The sequence below is a fragment of the Ahaetulla prasina genome, chromosome 4, assembly GCF_028640845.1.
Source record: "Ahaetulla prasina isolate Xishuangbanna chromosome 4, ASM2864084v1, whole genome shotgun sequence".
In the NCBI taxonomy this organism is placed as follows: domain Eukaryota; kingdom Metazoa; phylum Chordata; class Lepidosauria; order Squamata; family Colubridae; genus Ahaetulla; species Ahaetulla prasina.
Window position 1 is genome coordinate 34,557,117 of NC_080542.1, and position 13,370 is coordinate 34,570,486.

General features: G+C 43.9%; 1 protein-coding gene across 4 annotated transcripts in view; it reads left to right on the forward strand.

Moving 5' to 3' along the window:
- Positions 1–1,003: 1,003 nt before the first annotated feature.
- Positions 1,004–13,370, forward strand: part of MPP2 (MAGUK p55 scaffold protein 2) — a 106,765-nt gene continuing 94,398 nt past the window's right edge. For all 4 annotated transcript variants that reach the window (XM_058181857.1, XM_058181855.1, XM_058181859.1 and 1 more), the window contains exon 1: positions 1,004–1,106. The gene's annotated coding sequence lies outside the window, so the exon portion shown is untranslated. The remainder of the gene's footprint in view (positions 1,107–13,370) is intronic.

Sequence of the window (13,370 nt, forward strand, 5' to 3'; positions counted from 1 at the left end):
TGTACACCAAGAGCATATGCACCAAGACAAATTCCTTGTGTGTCCAATCACAATTGACCAATAAAAAAATCTATTCTATTCTAAAATTATTAAATCCATTCTATCTTTATGAAGTAACAACGAACTCTACGTTGCCTGGAATATTTGCACAACAAACTTTCTGTTCTGGTGCTTTTTACAGCTCAATAACATACAGATGTTCAGATGTAGTGTTTTAGCTTGGTTGGAGCAGGAGGACAAATATCATGCAGAGTTGTGCCCAACTGTCCAAGGTTTAGAGGTTTGGACCTGAGGAAAATGGTGCCAGGGATGCTCTTGTCTTAATAAAGTTTGTTTGGTTTGGACTTAGCCGTAGGATTTGTGAACTCAAGCTCAGTTGTTCCTTAATCATAAAATCTTGCTTAAAACAAGCATTAGGCATAACGTATTATACAAACTCAGTCTATTTGACTGTTTTCATACCTTATGCCACACCTCCATTTATTAATTCATAGACCAATATGCTGCAACTGGCTGGGCTTCCACTAAATCAAAAATAAAATAATGTTGGTATAATTGCATGTGGAACCTTATCTGTGGCTCTCTTTGTTATCCATAAACTTGTTATACAATCATGGTTTACGGTACCAACACAATTTTGGATGATCTTATGACAAACGATGGTGAAAAATAGTTGGCCAATTTGTGTGTCAACATGCCTGCAAACTTGTCCTAGGAGAGCGTAAAAAAAAGAGACCTGGCATCTGTGCCTCCAAGGGAAGTAGCTGTTCAAAGACACTTCTCTACCGTGGTCTCTTCTTTTGGCAAACTGTAATGTTTGAGCCATATCCAATTATTAGCCATATAGCCATAATAGCCATATTATACTGAAGTAATAAGAAAAAGCCGGAGGAAAAAAGCTTCTCCCGCAAGCCCTGGCTTGGTGGGGCCCATCTCATCTCTCTGTGAAGTGTTGCCCCTTTAAAGCCCCTAGAGGAGACGTCAAGAATGATCCGAGCGGGTTCCCAGTCAAGGCAAGGCAAAGCTCAGCTACGAAGCCGCGAATCTCCAAGATCAAGAGAAAGGTATTCCCACCCAGCCTCGGCTCTAATCGCTACGGTAAACAGGTGAGTGAGGGCTGACAGCTTTTTCCCCCTTCTTTCTTTTGGCGCATCCATTTCCCCCTTTCCCTTTCCTTCTCTCGTCTCCCGGCTCCTGTCTTCAATAAAGGGATGAAGCAGTAAGCAGTAAGCCCCCTTAAGCTTCCCACGATTTCAGTGGACCTTGTCGCTTCCTTTTCTACCCTTCCCACTCCGACCCATTTCGCTCCTCTCGGCTGGAATGTCCCCTCGCTGACGCCCGGGTTCTTCCTTTGCATTGTGTCACCTCGCCTCTAACCCTAAACAGAATCTCTTATTTTGAGATTTAGCTGTCGGTGAAGGCTTACTCCCTCCACCGCAACCCATCTTCCTTCCATTCCTCCCTCTTTCAGATCAATTCACTCCAAAACCACGCGGTTCCTTTCTGATCTGTCTTTTTAATTATTATTAATGGGCGGATTTGCCAGACTAGTATTGGGTCCCCTCTTTCCTCTCCGCCTTTCGTTTAGCCTTGAGTAGCGTTGCGCGCGTGAGGTCTTGGAGGTTTCTGTGGTTTCATTTTAAACTGTTCGCGGATTTAAGTGTAGTACAGGTTGGAAGAGACCTGAAATGATGAATATAAGAATTCCTCCGATTCCTGGTTGGAAAAAGAGGGGTGGAGATGTATGTTATCCACATCATAGAGAATAGCTGGGTGTTCATGTGACGTATTTAACTATGGTTAATTGAACCACGATGAACATAAGCCAGATTTCTGGGCTTTCATAACACGCTGAAACACAAACAAATTGGATTAGGTGATCAGCAGTATTAAGCCAAAATATGGGTAGCCAGGGGTATGGCTTAGTGTATTGTGCAAAATGGCAATCATTGTCTCACTACGTGGGTTTATTTGTAGTACGATCCACGATGTGAGTCTACTCTGAATTAAGTCTCAGTGAGAATTGTTTTCACAGAAATAGGCATAATGCTTCCGCAGCTTGTTACTGGCATGATGATGATGATGATGATGATGATGATGATGGTGGTGGTTCCTTTCAAATCCAGCTGAAAGATATTCTCTTAGTGGGGTATGAATGAATGAATATTTTCTTTTTCCTGGACAAAAGTATTTATTTTTGTGTAGGAAAACCATAATATGCCTTTAAGCCACCCAATCTTCACCACTCCCTGGGTATTTTAAGGGTGGTCTTTTTCTTTAAATTGCTTTGCCTTATTTCATCACAGTGTGATGATAGACAAAATGGATGGCACATCTTCTCACATTAATCAACTCCCTATGTCTCTGCCTTATTCAAGAATACGGCAACTGTGCAATATTTTAGTGTTTTGCAGCAAATTAACACAAAGTAGGTGATGATCTGCATTTCTGAATTTGAGAGGGATCACCTGTTTGGATAGCTAGGGTACCTAATATAGCACATGCGTGCACACACACACATCCAACTCTTGAGATTTCAAAAATGCTGGAAACCTGTTTAGACTTAATGAGAAAAAGAAATTACATTCTGTTTCTTCTTTTCTCCCACTGTATGTAGCTAGGAGTGTAAAATATGCTATTTTTTTAAAAGAAAAGAAGAAAAAGAAAAGAAAGAAAAGAAAGAAAAGAAAGAAAGAAAGAAAGAAAAAAAGAAAGAAAGAAAGAAAAAGAAAAACAGTGCCTAAAAATTAGGAGATGTGCTCTTTTGCTTTGTCACTTCTGTGGCTCACTCCCTCTCTCTTCTCCTCTCCTTACAACAATATTTTGAGGTAGGTTAAATTGAGAAAGTAGAACTTAAGTCACTTAATTAGATTCTTGGCTGAGCAAGTATTTGAACCATGGGCTTCTTCACCCAACACAAAACTTCAGGAGTAACCAAGTCACTAGTCTCCAAGTGTTTTGAATTGCCTCCCCCTGATTCTTGGTCAATGACCATGCTGATTTTAGGAATCTATCACATCTGAAATGTGTAAAGTTTTCTACTTTGAAACTGTATTAAGGTGACTGTTATTGGCTAACAATCAGTCATACACAAGACAGACTGGGCTAAACAGTGATTTATTTTGCACCTTTTTATTTTAGATTTTAATCCTACATTTATTATTTTTATAAATAACTCAAGGCAGCTAACATTCTTAATGCTCTTTCCTCCTATTTTCCAACAACAACAACCATGAGAGGTGTACTGGGCTGAGAGAGAAAGTGACTTGCTCAAATTACCCAGCCAGGTTTCATGCCTAAAGTGAGACTAGAGTTTCCAATCTCCTGGTTTCTAGCTGGATGCCTTGACCACCAAATTGGTAATTTGTCACTGTTAGATATACTGTAAGGCCTAATCTCTGTTACATCATTGACATAGTCCATTTAATTCATTTTAGTTTCTGACATAACAAATTTATAAATTTGAATGATATTTGAATGATATTCAGCCAGATATGCTATGCCATGGACCATTCTGAACATTCTGTCACTAAATATTTATTCCAATTTTTTCTGATGGCAAAAAGATGAAAGTTGCACAGATTGTATTGTTAGAAAAAAAAGCAGATGACATTAACTTTGCAGATTCATTTTATATTTATTTGGCATAATTAAAAAAAAACCTGACTCACAAGGATGTGTAAAGTGTCTTTGGTTTGCAGCCAGCCCCATTTACCCATCACAAGCCAGTATAATTACTCATGATTATTAAGGCTTAATTCATAATAGTTTATCTGTGTCAATGCATTGTCCATGAATACACATTTTTGTGAGTATGAGAGATAGTAAAAAGTGGTTCATAATGTAAAATGTACACTTTTTAAAATTATTATTATTATTATTATTATTATTATTATTATTATTATTATTATTATTATTATTATTATTATTATTATTATTATTAATTTGATTTTTATACTGCCCTTCTCCCGAAGGACTCAGGGCGGTGTACAGGCAAGATAAAACCAGCAATACAATATACAGGTTAAAATACAATTTAAAAAACTTATTTAAATTAGCCTGGAGATTAAAATTTGCCATACTAAAAAAACCCGTTTAAAATTAATAAATTTAACATTAAGATTCCAATTTAAGCCAGCCCCGCGTGGATAAAAAGATGTGTCTTCAGTTCGCGACGGAATGTCCGAAGGTCAGGTATTTGGCATAAACCCGGGGGAAGCTCGTTCCAGAGTGTGGGAGCCCCCACAGAGAAGGCCCTTCCCCTGGGGGCCGCCAGCCGGCATTGTTTGGCGGACGGCACCCTGAAAAGTCCCTCTCTATGGGAGCGTACGGGTCGGTGGGAGGCGTGTGGTAACAGCAGGCGGTCCCGTAAGTACCCAGGTCCTAAGCCATGGAGCGCTTTAAAGGTCGTAACCAACACCTTAAAGTGCACCCGGAAGGCCACAGGCAGCCAGTGAAGTCTGCGCAGGAGCGGTGTTACATGGGAGCTACGCGTAGCTCCCTCTATCACCCGCGCAGCTGCATTCTGGACTAACTGAAGCCTCCGAGTGCACTTCAAGGGGAGCCCCATGTAGAGAGCATTACAGTAATTACAGTTTTACATTATCCTATCCCCTAGTCTAAGATTTTTAGCTGCTGACATAGCTTTTGAGAATTTCTTTGTATGGGTTGTGGGGAGGGGAGGGAGGAGGCAAGAGGAGAAAAGCAATTTGATGTTTAAAATTCTGATAGATAAGAGAGAATAGCTATATTTAACATTCCTTTTCAGCATGTGCAATTCCAGTTGTAGCCAAATTTTGAAGCATACTTGAGATTTTATTTTCAAAATGGCCCTGAATGATCAGTATTTCCTCTTTTTAAAAAAAAATAAAAATCCATCACAGAAGACTCTGTGTATATGCATGTGTGTCTATAAAAATAGAAAGCTACTAACATTGCACTCCATGGAGGCGGAATGCACAGCGTATTACATAATATGAAATGTGATGATAGGCTGGTACACTGAAAAGATTAGTGGTCTCTTTGCCCTCACCCCACTTGTCACATGAACTCATTTCTGCATAATGCACAAATATGTTGGTGCTGAGGTTGATAATTTTGAATGGATATATCATAATAGTGTTGATTTCCTTGGACTACTGATTTGGGGCACACGAGATTAGTAGATGAATAGATTATGATGGTCTGTGTATGCATGAAATATATAGAGGACTGTTTTATGGAAGATTGATGCTTTCCTAAAAGCAACATGAGTGCAAGCTCAAATTCCTACCGCAATCTTTCTGTCCCTTAAACATATTTATTACCCTCAGTCAACCAACCATGACTGCCCAAGGTGTTCATACTGTGAACAGCTGCTCTAAATGATCCCTCTTAATGATCCTTCTACCTGCTGTCAGATAGAGGGGAAAAAATCTATTGTTACCTATGCTATTTGCATACAACCTGTACAGGAGATGCATAAGGAAGTATGACCACCACCCCCTCGAACAATTCTCGGTTTAAGATTTTTGAGTCCTGGCCTTAAGAATGATGATGACCATGATTTTCCCTTCTAAATTGTTTAAAATAAAAACATCTTTTGGGATCTAGATATAGCTTGCCTTGCATTCAGTGAGGATTTCTGCAATCCCCTATAATCTCCTTCTACCACTCTTTCTCAAATAATTATTTTAAATCTTTTCCTGAGGACACTCAAAACAGCTTCAAGAGAAATAACACACACACACACACATGCTAAAATGGTTAAAAATAATTAAGTTAATCGTGCAACTTAAAAAGCATAGCTGACAAGGAAAATCTGAAGTTTTGTTTGTAGAACAAGGAAATTATTTCTCTTTCCAACCTTTTCTCTTCTTCATTGAATGTTTTTCCAGTGACCTTTCTGAGCCAGATCATTTTATTTTATTTATACCCCATTGGGGATAGATTGTCATGGGGAAAAAAATCTATCTTATGAGGTCACTAAAAACAACCTGATGGCACATAATCAATTTTTATCACACATTTCTAACAGGAATCTCATAAGCATTTTCCTCCTTCGTTTTATAAAGTTAAACTATTTAAAACATTTTCAAACAAAAACATTCCTGTTTGTGAATATTCCATGTTCCACAAACATGCACCCAATATTTCACTGCCATTCTATGGTATGAATTCATTGAATTTCCCACCCCCCCGATTTTTCCTCCATCTAAATTGGAACTGAGATTGGAAATTGGGATTCCATTCTATCTAAGTCATACTCCAAAATTTAATGCCAAACTAGCTCAGAGTTTCCTAAGATTTACTGCTGAATATTTTTTTTGTTGAAGCAATTCCATAAGAATTGCTTACTTGGCAACCATAAGGCTTATGTAGACTACAAGTGCAATATGCTGTATAAAAACATTTTTATTGTAGCAGCAAAAGCAAGGATTTGATAAGATTCGAAATGCAGCAGGCAAATAAAAACTATTCTAATCTTTACGGAATTTATTGGGCTTTATTCTCCCTGTTTGCCATTCTCCTCCTCTTGCTTTTGAGATTTGTGTATCTCTAGAGCATCCCGAAATGATCCTTATACAAATGGGAAACATAATTTGTGTCCAACAGTTTTCTACCCTGGAATCTGACATTTCTGTTTGCCTGGATCCAAGATGTGAAAAAATTAGATAATGTTGAAAGCCTAAAGACTAGTCCAGAATGCTATTAAATGATCATAAATCACACTGCAAACATCTGAAAAAGGAGTGTGGAATACCAAGAACTGACTGAGCCCTCAGACCCATTTTATATTTTATAGGGTATGCATTAAATTATAATATATGTCTTGTTTTCAACCACTGGTTAACTGCTGTAATCTTGAGCATAGTTTTTACCCTCCAATTTCCACCATTTTAGTAATTTGGGATGGGGGGTTCTGCAGCATTCAGTCTATCTCCTGCTAATCTTGCAAAAGACTGCCTTCAATTTTCCCCACTCTGAAATAAAATGGCAAGAGAAGCTGGGAATCCTGAAATTCTCTCTTCAGGGTCTGATTCCTGAAGAGGATTAAAAAAGCAAGGCTAGGCATTTGTTGGGTTTCTAAACAGCCTGAAGTCTAATCACCTAAGGATGCTTGTTAGAGGTGGTTTCTTTTTCTGCATCTAAAATCCCATAAAATAATATGGTAACCAGAGTTAAATAAATCTTGGTTTTATGTCCTTGCCTTGTCTCTTCAAAATTTAGGCTGAGCTACCAAGAATCCTTATCAGAATCTGTGTTTTTTTGAATTCTTTTATAAAGTTTTATACAGATTCTTTTATACAGTTCAGTCTATACTTCCTGTAGGGAATGGCTGCATCTCACCTCTTAATTAGGACTAACTCCATTCCTAATGTATTATTGATTGTTGAACTATTGATTAACTGCTGCTTGTGGGCATGTCAGTTCTCTGACTAATATTTTCCTCTTGTCAGCAGATCTGGCTGAGATTTCTCTTGTGAACAGTCAATGAGGGTTGGGCTAATAATGGAGCACATTAGAGGAGATCAGCTGAATCGGTTCTTTTGTTCACCAAGAAATCATGCAAGGAATATTGGCTAAAACTTTAGAATTTATAAGAACATCTGTATTTTCTCACACATAGCTGGTTCATTTGCATCACACCTAGGGATGCATCAACTTATGAGTTACACCTCTAGGTCTTAGAAAAAGAGACAATTGCTGAAAAGATATTAATATTCATTGTAATTTGGTATTGAATTGGACAGGCTATGGGAGATTTTGGTTCAAATCCCCATTTAGCTGTAAGTTCATTGGATGACTTGAACCAGTTGCTCTCTGTCAACCTTCCCAGTACTATTGGAGGAAAAAATAGAGCAGGTCTATTGTTTGGAAGAAAAGATAAATAATAATTTATGTTTTCTTGCAGTATTTTCCTAGTGTCTGAGAGTGTGATGGTCTGTGGGAATAGTCTTAGGAGACAGGAGGGAGAGCTGCATACCGGATGACCAACATGTAAAAGATGTCTCAGTTCACCCCAAAGGGAGGATGGTGTGGGAAACATTGCAGAAGGGATCCTTCCTAGTTTTCTGGACTGTAAAAGCAAAGGGTGGGGGGGGGAGAGAAATACTTCCAGTCTTGTAAGATTCTGTTAATGTAACTTAACAATAAAGAGATAGTATTCCTGATTGTGCTTCTTGTCTGGATAACCTCATGGGTTATTGCTAACATCAATCTTATAGGAGAAAGAAGTAGTTTGATTGCTTTGGGAAAATTGAACCAGTTCATCAATCCTTTGGGAAAATATATTTTTAGTTCTTTGGCAATGACCCTTACAGGAAGCTAGGCACAAAACGAGCAACCTTTCAATCCAGCTGGAAGGATTTGCCTCTAAGAGTTTACATCCCAACTTCACTGTATTCCATTACAGCTGTAATTTTTAAGGTCCAATAAGAACCAAGACTTCCTTTCTTCTGTCAAGCCTCTATCTAGCGCAATAAATAGGAGGAGGAAGAAAGAAAGATTTGGATTTTATTGGAACTTAGAACTACAGCTGTAGGGGAATACAATGAAGTTGGTATGAAAGCTCTGTTGAAAACAATGAGACTTATTCCTAAATTAAACAGAATAATATTACACTGTTTATAGTTGTAATATATAAAGTGATAAAGTTTAACGTCCTTTTCAGAATAATAATATTTTGTTATCATGACAGATAATAAAACTGTTGATTAATTGATTACATACTGTTGAATCATTTTTCATTTCTCCATGATTATTTGTCCCTATTATTTCAAGACTCCCAATAGGATACTTATTACCAGTATAACCAAGTCCTTGATGCTGGTCATCCACTTCTTCTGGTTCATTGCACCTTTCCTAGTGCTAAAGCCTTATTTAGGGAACTAGGTCTTTGCATAATTGACTGAAATAGGATAATTTGAACTTGGTTATTTGTACCTGGAGTGAGAATGCTAAATTGATTTATTTGATGATCCATTAGCATGTTTTCTTGGCTTTCCATAGTATCCTCAGGAGACTTCTCCAAGCCAAAGTTCAAAGGCATCAATACTCTTACTATCCTACTTCTTTAAAGTCCAACTTTTGCTTCCATAGAGTGTCACAGCATGATTGTAATTAGATGCAGAGCTGCATCTGATTAACTTTGCTAAGGCCTACAAAGTTGCTCTACAAAGTGCTAGTATATGGTGTATTTCTTGATTGCTTAATCCTTTACTATTGATAGCTGATCCTAAAAAGCTACTTTGCCAGTTCTGAGGCTGGTGGTTCTGTTTGTTGTCATTAGTTGGTCTTCTTTATATTTATTTATTTATTTATTTATTTATTTATTATTTAAATTTGTATACCGCCCTTCTCCCGAAGGACTCAGGGCGGTTCACAGCCAAGTAAAATGCACAATACATACAATTAAAATACTAATAAAAAACTTATTTAAATTGGCCATAATTAAAATTTGGAAGTAAAACCCATTTAAAAACCCATAACTTAAAAAACTAACCCAGTCCAGCGCAGATAAATAAGTAAGTTTTGAGCTCGCGGCGAAAGGTTCGGAGGTCCGGAAGTTGACGAAGTCCTGGGGGGAGCTCGTTCCAGAGGGGGGGGGCCCCCACAGAGAAGGCCCGTCCCCTGGGTGTCGCCAGACGACATTGTCGCGCCGACGGCACCCTGAGGAGTCCCTCTCTGTGAGAGCGCACGGGTCGGTGAGAGGTATTTGGTAGCAGCAGGCGGTCCCGTAAGTAACCCGGCCCTATGCCATGGAGCGCTTTAAAGACGTTCACCAACACCTTGAAGCGCCCCCGGAAGGCCACAGGTAGCCAGGGCAGCCTGCGCAGGATAGGTGTCACTCGGGAGCCACGAGGGGCTCCCTCTATCACCCGCGCAGCTGCATTCTGGACCAACTGCAGACTCCGGATGCCCTTCAGGGGGAGCCCCATGTGAGAGCATTGCAGTAGTCCAGGCGAGGCGTCACAAGGCGTGGTGACTGTGCACAAGGCATCCCGGTCTAGAAAGGCGCAACTGGCGCACCAGGCGAACCTGGTGGAAAGCTCTCCTGGAGCGGCCGTCAAATGATCTTCAAAAGACAGCCGTGCATCCAGGAGGACGCCCAAGTTACGCACCCTCCCCACCGGGGCCAATGACTCGCTCCCGACAGTCAGCCGCGGACTCAGCTGACTGTACCGGGATGCCGGCATCCACAGCCACTCCGTCTTGGAGGGATTGAGCTTGAGCCTGTTTCTCCCCATCCAGACCCGTCGGCTTCCAAACACCGGGACAGCACTTGATAGCTTCATTGGGGTGGCCCGGTGTGGAAAAGTACAGCTGAGTGTCATCAGCGTACAGCTGGTACCTCACACCAAAGCCACTGATGATCTCACCCAGCGGCTTCATATAGATGTTGAACAGAAGGGGCGAGAGAATCGGCCCTGCGGCACCCACAAGTGAGGCGCGGGGTGACCTCTGCCCCCGTCAACACCGTCTGCGACGGTCGGAGAGATAGGAGGAGAACCACCGATAAACGGTGCCTCCACTCCCAACCCCCAACCGGCGCAGCAGGATACCATGGTCGATGGTATCAAAAGCCGCTGAGAGGTCTAATAGGACCAGGGCAGAGGAATAACCCCTATCCCTGGCCCTCCAGAGATCATCCACCAACGCGACCAAAGCCGTCTCAGTGCTGTAACGGGTCGGAAGCCGGACTGGAGCAGGTCCAGATAGACAGTTTCCTCCAGGTGCAGGGGAAACTGATATGCCACCATACTCTCTACAACCTTCGCGCGGCGGGTTGGAGACCGGACGATAATTACCTAAAACAGCGGGTCCAGGAAGGCTTCTTGAGGAGGGCCTCACCACCGCCTCTTTCAAGGCGGCGGAAGACTCCCTCCAACAAGGAAGCGCTCGTAATCCCTGGAGCCAGCCTCGTGTCACCTCCTGAGTGGCCAGCACCAGCCAGGAGGGGCAGGTCCACTAAACACGTGGTGGCATTCAATCTACCCAGCAACCTGTCCATGTCCTCGGGAGTCACAGGGTCAAACTCATCCCACACAACATCACCAAGACCGCCCTCAGATACCTCGTCTGGATCGCCACAATTTTGGTCCAGACCGTCCCTAAGCTGAACGATTTTATCGTATAGATAACCGTTAAACTCCTCAGCACGTCCCATAGCGGGTCATCCCGCTCCCCCTGGTAAAGGAGGGAGCGGGTCACCCGAAACAGGGCAGCTGGGCGGTTATCTGCCGACGCAATGAGGGAGGAGGCGTAGGAACGCCTCGCTTCCCTCAGTGCCACTAGGTAGGTCCTGGTATAGGATCTAACTAGTGTCCGATCAGCCTCTGAACGGCTGGACCTCCAGGAACTCTCTAGGCGTCTTCTCCGGCGTTTCATCCCCCTCAGCTCCTCGGAGAACCAAGGTGGCGGTTGGGATCTGTGCCGGGTCAGAGGCCGCAAAGGCACGACACGGTCTAAAGCCCCAGCCGCAGCCCGTTCCCAGGCTGCAGCTAGTTCCTCTGCCGTGCCGTGAGCCAGACCCTCAGGAAGTGGCCCAAGCTCCGTCCGAAACCTCTCTGGGTCCATCAGGCGCCTGGGACGGTACCACCGTAATGGTTCCGTCTCCCTGCGGTGTTGGGTAGCGGTCAGAAAGTCCAGGCGAAGGAGAGTGATCTGACCATGACAAAGGTTCAATGACTATTTCCTTTAAGTCCAGATCTCTCAACCACTGACCAGAGACAAAAATCAGGTCCAGTGTGCCTCCCCCGATGTGAGTGGGGCCATCCACTACTTGAGTCAGGTCCAAGGCCGTCATGGAGGCCAGGAACTCCCGAGCTACCGTCGATGACGAGCCGGCAGATGGCAAGTTAAAGTCCCCCATGACTAAAAGTCTGGGGGTCTCCACTGCCACCCCGGCAAGCACCTCCAGGAGCTCGGGCAGGGCAGCTGTCACGCAGCAAGGAGCCAGGTACGCGACCAGCAAGCCCATCTGACATCTATGACCCCACCTCACAAAGAGGGATTCACACCCGGCAATCTGAGGTACAGTGGTCTCCCTCGGCTCTAGACTCTCTTTAATAGCAACCGCCACCCCTCCACCCCTACCCTGGGCCCTCGGCTGATGGAATGCACGGAAACCCGGTGGGCACATCTCGACCAGGGCACACCTTCAGTGCCCAACCAGGTCTCCGTGCGCCTATAATATCCGGCACCCCTGAATCAGATCATGTATTAGGGGGGCCTTATTGGCCACGGACCGTGCGTTGCATAACATCAGACGAAGGCCCAGGCTCTGAGGGTCTTGGCCATCCGGGGAACGGGAGAAGTCAGGGGGATCGGGGCACGCGATCGCCTGCAAACATCGAACGCGTGACCCCCTATGTCGATACGATCCCCCCCTTCCGCCATATCTGCCCCTCCCACTTACCGTGCAAATAGACTCACCCTCACACAAAGGAACACACTCCCCCCCCATAACCTCCGAACCCAATTGATAGTCGCCACGAGCATGCGCTGGAACTGGTTTCCCTCCCGACGGGCTACCCCTCACCCACCCTAACCCTCCACCCCACCCAACACTACCTCCCCTTCCAACCCAGACCCGTCAGTTCCCACCCTCCTTAAAAGTCCCATTAAAATTCCCTTAAAACCCTATTAAAATAATTAATTAAAATCCCTGAGTCTCCTATTTTGGCATGCCATCTCTCGGGGTTCCAAAACCCGTCCTCAAGATGGGCCCTCGATAATGTGGGGGCCAGACCCGAGAGAGTCTCGCAGGGCAAGAAGGTCAGCCGCTGTAAATGTCCGCATGATAAAGTCCGCGAACAGACCCATCCTGGACCTGTCAAGATGGAAATTGACGCCAGTAGTTCCGAGTAGAAGACAGCGGGATATAGGTCTTGGGCGGTAGATGAACAAACCGCCATGATTCAGTCAGAGCTCCAACCCCTCATCTCCAGTCCCGAGGGGTGGTCTATGGGCGCGGGGGGGGGGAGAGAGGATATAGGCCTACAAATGACAGGCTAGGATTGTCCAGGACAATCCTCAATTCCCCCTGTTGGGGACCAAAGGTCTTCAAAAGATCCCCTACCGACGAGGCATCTCTCTCCAAATCCGGGGGGGGGGCAAAGGATTCAAAAAAGCCCCCATAGACGGTCCATAGACGTCCTCTAGATGGTAGCGAGGGCGTCCCCTGGACCCGTGGACAACCTTCAAGATGACAAAGAAGGCGACCATCGGGCCTCTTCGTGGCCGCCAAGCCAGGCCTCCAGCTGGAATAGGCCACTCACCCGTCGGGTTTGCTGGGTCAAGCCACGGTTCGCCGGACCCAGTCAACCACCAACAGGCTAGGCCCTGGCCAAGCCGGTCCAGCCAGGCCGCCACCGCCACCGCCACCG